Source organism: Mesocricetus auratus, unplaced genomic scaffold (genome assembly GCF_017639785.1).
Source record: "Mesocricetus auratus isolate SY011 unplaced genomic scaffold, BCM_Maur_2.0 Super-Scaffold_100006, whole genome shotgun sequence".
Lineage (NCBI taxonomy): Eukaryota > Metazoa > Chordata > Mammalia > Rodentia > Cricetidae > Mesocricetus > Mesocricetus auratus.
Genome location: NW_024429190.1, coordinates 20,670,291 through 20,677,646, shown reverse-complemented (window position 1 = coordinate 20,677,646; position 7,356 = coordinate 20,670,291). Strand labels below are relative to the sequence as shown.

The 7,356-nt window shown below is 34.7% G+C and overlaps 1 non-coding gene across 1 annotated transcript; it reads right to left on the bottom strand.

Moving 5' to 3' along the window:
* Positions 1–809: 809 nt before the first annotated feature.
* Positions 810–952, bottom strand: LOC121141029. Its single transcript, XR_005877980.1, has one exon. It is a non-coding gene; the product is annotated as a small nucleolar RNA SNORA48 (small nucleolar RNA).
* Between the last annotated feature and the right edge of the window lie 6,404 nt (positions 953–7,356).

The following is a 7,356-nucleotide window of genomic DNA, read 5'->3' as shown; positions in this document are numbered from 1 at the left end:
ACCTGCAAATCTTTTTTCAAAGTGTATTTAGTTGAATTTATGTCATATTCATCATTCACTCTGCAAATTCTTAACAATAAGTAAGTACAAGAATTCTCTAACTATTCATTCTGCAAGTTCTTACAGTAAGGAAAAGAATTCTTTGGTTACTTAAATCCTCATGTTAGAATATCTGTAAAAATAAATATAATAAGAGGAAAAGTATATAAGAATTGAAGTACCTTTCACAATGCTCCAATCATGTTAAGCAATTGAACATGTTTGTCCAGAGAAAAGAATTTGAATGACTAAGATTGTGGTATCATAATAGAGGCCCACTAATCCCCTGATCAGTTAAAATGAAATTTTCTTGAATTCACAATAAAAGTTTCAATAATTGGTCCATGGAGATAGAATAAGAATTGTGCCTAGAGTCACTGGGATAGGAATTTGTGATATCTCCATGCTGCATATGTTTTATAACCTCTGAATGTCTGTAGGAAGCTTTATCAATGCCATTGTTCAGAATAATTATCAACTACATGAAGTGATTTTTTTTTCAACTACGAAACAATGTCTTTCTCCTGAGACATTTCTCTAGGGATCTGCTCATTGTTTTCTATGTGACTTTCTGCTCATTAACTCTTGAGTTCTCGTGTTGATATACCTTGGTCTTCAGAATAGAGAATTCAAAGATGAAAATGATGAAATCTCAGCATAGGGAGTGGAGGGAAAATAGTTTTATGTGGCAAAGAATAAGTTGTATCATTAATAGTTATATAACCTAATCAAAGGTCTCAAAATTGCTCAATTTCAGATTCTTCTTTTTCTAATGTGCCCTAGGCATGAAACAGCTTTGACCACAAAGCCAGACATCAAGCTAGTATGAGCAAAGGGCTACTATCTGCCCTGCCCCTGACTGATATAAGGACAACATCCCCAAGAAGTTGTCTCTTTGCCCATTGCCAGGGTGTTCAATTTCAGATATTCAGTCTGTCAATAAAAAATATTCAGCTAATCTTACTTGGTATCTATGAGAAATAAACACATTTATAATCCACCTAAGGTGCTTAGCCAAGGTTCTGTATCACAATATGTGCCATTTATTTATGATTACTTTTACCCTGGTCTAGGTTCACATTGGTTAGACATTGTTCATTCATTCTTTATCCCTCTAATATACATCAGAACTTTTCTCCCAAACCAGGTGCTGTTACTTTTCTTTTATTCCCAGTTACATTGTTGGAAATTTATGAGGGAAAGATAGCGAGTGCGCTGTACACAATTAGTAGCATAGCCAACTTTCAGATCCAGACAGATTATTTAAAACTGTCTCTTACTGCTGTCTCTTTAAACATTGGATGTTTGGCTGCAGAGATAGAAAGAAAACTAGATAGCTGCCAATCAAGCATGGCAAGCAATTGAATGCTATTCAAAGTTTTAATGGAAAGTTATTAGAAGTTTTAAAACAAGAGAGTAATGGAAATATCATTATACTTCCTAAATTCAGGCTGATTTTTGCAGTGGGAAAAGACAGCTGAGTAACAATGAGCAGAAGTTAAGACACAGTTTTTGAAAGTTTTATAGGAAAAACTGATGACTGGATTAATTGGTGGTGTTGAAGACAATTACAGCTTGTTGATGTGGGAACCATTTGGATATTTAGGGTAGAGGACTTAGGAGTAGAGATATCAGGTAGGGAAAGTAACAGTACAGAAGAGGAAGCTGGATTTTGCTTTGACTTGGTAAATTTAGGGAACATATATAAAATAGCCATCATGGACAAATATCATGTTCTATGGAAGTGAAAATCAATAGTTTTTGAAAAATTTTGCATGTCATGAATGAACATATATGAAAATCTCTTTAAAGGAAGCTTTAGTTAAAAAGAAATGTAAGTGGAACAAAGATATAACTTTTATTTTATTTTGTATTTGATATTAAAGTAGAGGGTACATCATTTCTCTTTTTGTTCAAATTTTAGCTCATAAGAAGATAACCCTTCCAGTAGTTGGATCTGAAGCTGTCTGTTTCAGAGATCTCTGGAACACCTAAATCTATGGCTCAATATTGGATCTAGCTAGTCTTGGGACATACAATCCACTAGACCTCAAAGATGAATGAACATAAAAATGCTGTTGTTTTCACATCTTGTGTGATGTCTGTAGGTTGTAATACAGTGAAAATAAATTGCTTCAGTGTGTCACTAGCCCTGATAAGCAGACTACAAAACCATGATAATAGGAATAATGAGAACAAGCCCGTAGAACAGTAACATCTTGAAACTGTAGCTACTTGAACTTCAGTTTACTTAACAGCAAAGTATATGGGTATATTAAAGATAACCATGAACTCTGGGGACCATGAACTCCCCCTTGGCAAGGTCAGCTGTTTCTGTGGGTTTCCTCAGCCTGGTTTTGAACCCTTAGCTTACCACACTTCCCTCTCTACAACTGGATTCCAGGAATTCGGCTCAGGGCTTAGCTGTGCATCTCTGCTTCTGCTTCCATCAGCTACTAAATGATGGCTATAGGATGGCTTGTAAGGAGGTAGTCATGACAACTGGGAAACCAGTGTAGGATTGAACCAGGCCTTTTGAACATGGATATCAATTAGAAGGTCTAGGCAGTATTGAGGCCTCTGGTAGTGGAAAAGAATTTATCCCTAGTATACAAATGGACTTTAGGAGACCATTCCTTATGGAGGGATACTATCGCAGTCCAAATACATGAAAGAGGGCCTATGTCCTGTCTCAAATGATGTGACAGACTTGGATGATCCCTAGTGGAAAGCCTCACCCTTCCTGGGAGCAGAAGAGTCATGGGATGGGGAATTGAGGGGGAGCATGGGAGGATAGGAGGCAGAGGGAACTGGAACTGATATGTAAAATGAGATCTTTTCTCGTTTAAATTAAAAATCTATGTAAAAAAATAACTGAAGCAGATGTATCAGGGGACATCATGGAAGAGGTGTGGAAAAAATTTAAGATCCAGAGGACCAAAGGTCTGCTGTGAGATTATGTCTATCAGAAATGTCGTGAAGCTACACGAGTGATACCTCAACAATATTGTTGCCTAAATAGGACCTGAACAGTGAATAAACCAATGGACATGTTATTGTGAAAGTTGAAAATCTCACAAAGCCCTTATCTTTACAGGAAAAATAAAACTAAAGACCAAAGACTTCTGAGAAAGGGAGAATTATTTCCACTGAGGGATAATCCCCCCAAATGGTTATTCTATTCCAAGTGATCAGCCCTGAAAAACATATATACACAAACAATAAACAGATTCAACAATTGTGCTTATAGATCTATGCAATTGTGCACGTATATAACAATAACAAAGAAAAAGAAGCCATGAGAAATTGAGATGGAGTGAGCAAAGGGATAAAGGGAAGTGGTGATATAATTATATTTTAATTAATGTATAAAAGAAATTTTAAAAAATACAACAAATTTTAATTTAAAAACTGACACAATGCCATAGAGATGTTTACTGGGTAAGAATACTTGCTGTGAAAATATGAGGACCTGTGCTTGAAATTAACACACATAATAGAAAATCGAGTATGGGTGCCGATGCACCTGTAGCCCAGATATTTTCAGATCACCGGGGGCATCAAAGTTTCAGGTTTAGTGAGGGACTTTTTCTCAAAGGAACAGGACAGAGGACATAGAGATTTTTGAATCATTATCACACGCAGGGCATGTGAACCAGGAAATATGACAATGTATTTCAGAAATTTTAAAAATGGTTTGTCAAGAGAGTACATTACTCTGTTTTCTTTGACAGAAAGAATCATTTTTACTCATTGCTGGACTGCTTGACACAAGCACAGTGTTTATGAACAAGTGGGTGATTGTATGAGATGGTGTTAGGCATGCTGCTGTGAACAGAGCCCTCTCACCTTTCTGAAAGGCTCCGAGGTAGTTCTCTCTTTTCATTCCATGTTACAGATCAAGAAATTGACAAAGGCTCAGAACTGTGGCCATTCTATTCTACTTCTGCATCCAGTAAATGTTTGTTTAGAAGCTCACGATGAAGGGACTTATTCCAGAACAGTTTGCATTTTTGTACTTTTGAATTTTGAGATTTTGTTGTTTTCATAAGATCATCTTGTTGATTAGATGACCAAACTCACTATTCCTGTGGAGGCACTAGGGCTGCCCAAATATCAAGTTTAAGTCAGTCAGTAAGTGACAAGCATCATGAGCATGCTTGTAGCCTTATAGCCCCAATTTGGGCTCCTGTTAGGATACAGATTTGCTAGAGGAATAATACTTAAATCTATACACTTAATTAATTCTAAATTAATTAAAAATCTATGTTAATGACTAAAATTCTGTTATTTGTGAGAAAATAATGGGAACTGCATTGATATTAAATAAATGAACTCATACTTATGGGGTTTCAATACACAGTTTTTGTGAAAATCTTTTAAAATATATTAATAGGTTGAAAAGAATATATACAGCTACAATTAAAAATGAACCACAACTAAACACGAATATCATCTAGATTAGTCTGAAAACATTTCCTTAATGAACTCAGACTGTGGAACAAACTTTAATATATATCCTTTTATTTATTTCCTAGTACTGGGAAGGCTCAAATTAGAAACAATTAATTATACTAATTAAGTGATACAAAGCTAGTAAGCAAACACTGTTGAAATAGTAAATAACAAAATTGGTAATTGCTAACTATTCAATGATTAAGTGTTTTTCACATATATAATGCAACTTTAAATGAGTAAGCATATTATAAATAAAATAAAAGGGATGCATTTCTTAGGCTAGAAGATATTTTAAATAGTATTATCGAAGCAGACATTATTTCACTGATTCCTTTAGTATTCTTCTCTGAAAAATTCACTAGGCATCTAAGATTAAATTTTATTTTAGAGATGAAGATTTCATTATGTAGACAAGGATGATCATAAACCCATGATCCACTAGTCTTTGTCTCTAAAGTTCTAGAGTAACCAATGTATGTCACTCTGCTTAGATGAATACTCACTATTTTATCTCACTGTCATCTTTAAAGATAGAAGGTAACATAGGTTCAGCAGCTACTATTAAGTGATAAAGTCTTGGTTTTCTTGTTCCATCTTTGGCTCCTAATAATGGTAGTGGCAGCTATGTTTAGCATCAGTTTCATCACATGTCAATGTTTGTACTATGAAAAATTGGAATTTTCTCATACTTTTGAAGCAAACCAAAGGAGGCAAGGATGTTCACCAGTTTTATGAGATAAACATTACACAGTTTAAGCTTTTGTTAATTCATAGAAGGTTCTACAGAAATTTCTAGGAGAGGATCTGTCAAGTCTTTAACACTGGAGTCCATCAAACAGATGCACTTCAGTATGTATGTTATGTTTGAAAGAACTAATATCCTTCTTTGCAGGCATATAAAATTCATATTTTAGTGGCATATATCCTATCAGTAACTACTCATGTTCAGGAAAGAAGATGGAATGACATGGGGAATATTCAAGTGATAGTTAATGTTAGTAGAGTTTAGATAGAGCCTTGGTTCAGTTTTAGAAAGAGCCTTTGCCCCCACATCTCCTGCCCTGCCACACACACTATGAGGTATATTGAGTAACAAATGAAATATTATGGTATGTTTACTGATAAAGAATTAGTACAACACTGTCCTCTCCTGATGTACAATTGTAGTATAACCCTCCCAAGTGCTGAAATTTTTAGCTTAATGAAAAGTACAGCCCTGGTTAGTCCCACTCTTTCTTAAAGTACCCCTTCCCATCATGTGGCTACTTGTCTACCACATGTCTGAATGCAATGCCAGCTCAAACATCAGGTTCTTTTCCCTTTAATCCTTCATTTGCTTTCTCTGGGTAATTATTAAGATTTGATATCTAAAAAAAATGATTGGATTTTGCCTGCCCTGGGAATTTTTCTTTTAAATGCTAAAAGATTGTCCTAAAGCTTAAAAAATTAAAATAAAATACCAATATAATTTGTTAATATATATGAGTGTATCCTAATTATAAATTTGCATATAAAATGATCATGATTCACATTCAAGATAACACATTAATGTGTCATTAGTATTAACATGAAATCACTCACAATATTTGCCCCAAAGGCTTTCATTGAAGTATAGAGTTGACTTTTTTTCTGTTTAAGTTAGCTGTTGACTATTACCAGCTAACAGAAATGGGGCATTCAATGAGTAAAGTAGAAATATGGAGTGGGATATGGTTGTCTGATGGTTCTATTACTCCCTCGATGTGTGGACTTTATTAATTCATTCAACCTAAGTGCCGTAATGTTTTCACAGCATGATAGAGATCCATGATTTCACTGCTAGACAATGGAATTCAAGCTACAGCACAAAGTAAAATAGACTAAAACTTGCTTAGAGTTCTCATGGGAAGCAATTTCTCAGGCAAGACACATAATTTAGCAAAATTAGTTTGTTTATAAAGAATACAAGTAGCACTGGTTAATAAACTGGCTCCATGGAAAGAAGAGACAAGCTTACTTGGTAGTGTTTGCTTATTCCAGGGTTGTAAACATTCCCTAGTATCTAATTTCTATTTATCAGCCATCCCAGTTGAGTGCCCAATACTTGGTAATCTTTTCTTCTCAGCCAATAGAAGTTCATTTCAGCCGCCAATGAGTGTTCAATGGAGCATTTTCCTTTCTAGTAACTTCCATGATCAAAAAGATTGAAGAAATAAGTGTAAATTACTTACTAGAATTTACATTTGCAGGATAAATTTCCTATAAACCCAAGTACTTTTAAGTCCACATTTCTATTGAAGGTGATACTCATTCTGTTTAATATATTTATAAACTATACAGGACTTGAAAATATTGTGTTGTGTTAGGATTGTTACACAGAACTACAGTTTGATACACAATATCACATTCTTATTGTACCTTAAGAATCAGAGAATACCAATGTGTATTTAAAGTCTCAGACAAAATAATAATATGCATGCTGTGGTCAATACATGGACTAAGACAGTCTATCTATAGGGCATTAACTTTCCAGTAGCAGTCATGGTTTTCTCTTGAGATTAAATCAAATTAACACAATATCAAACCATCTTATTAAACATTTCATTTATCTTTTGCCATGTAAGTTCTGTGTTTTTCATTTTTCTTTTTAAATGTCCCTTGCAAATTCATTATATTGCCATTCTTATTCCATGTTTCCTTCCACCTTCTATTCATACATTGTCCTCTCCTCCCATGCTCCCAGTCCTCTCAGAAATCCTGTCCAATTTCCCTTCTCTGGGGTAATATGCATATATCTCTTAGGGTACTTCCTGTTTCCCAGACTCTTAGCCATGGGATTATAAGATGGCACTTCCCAATTTCATGTCTAAAATCCAAAAA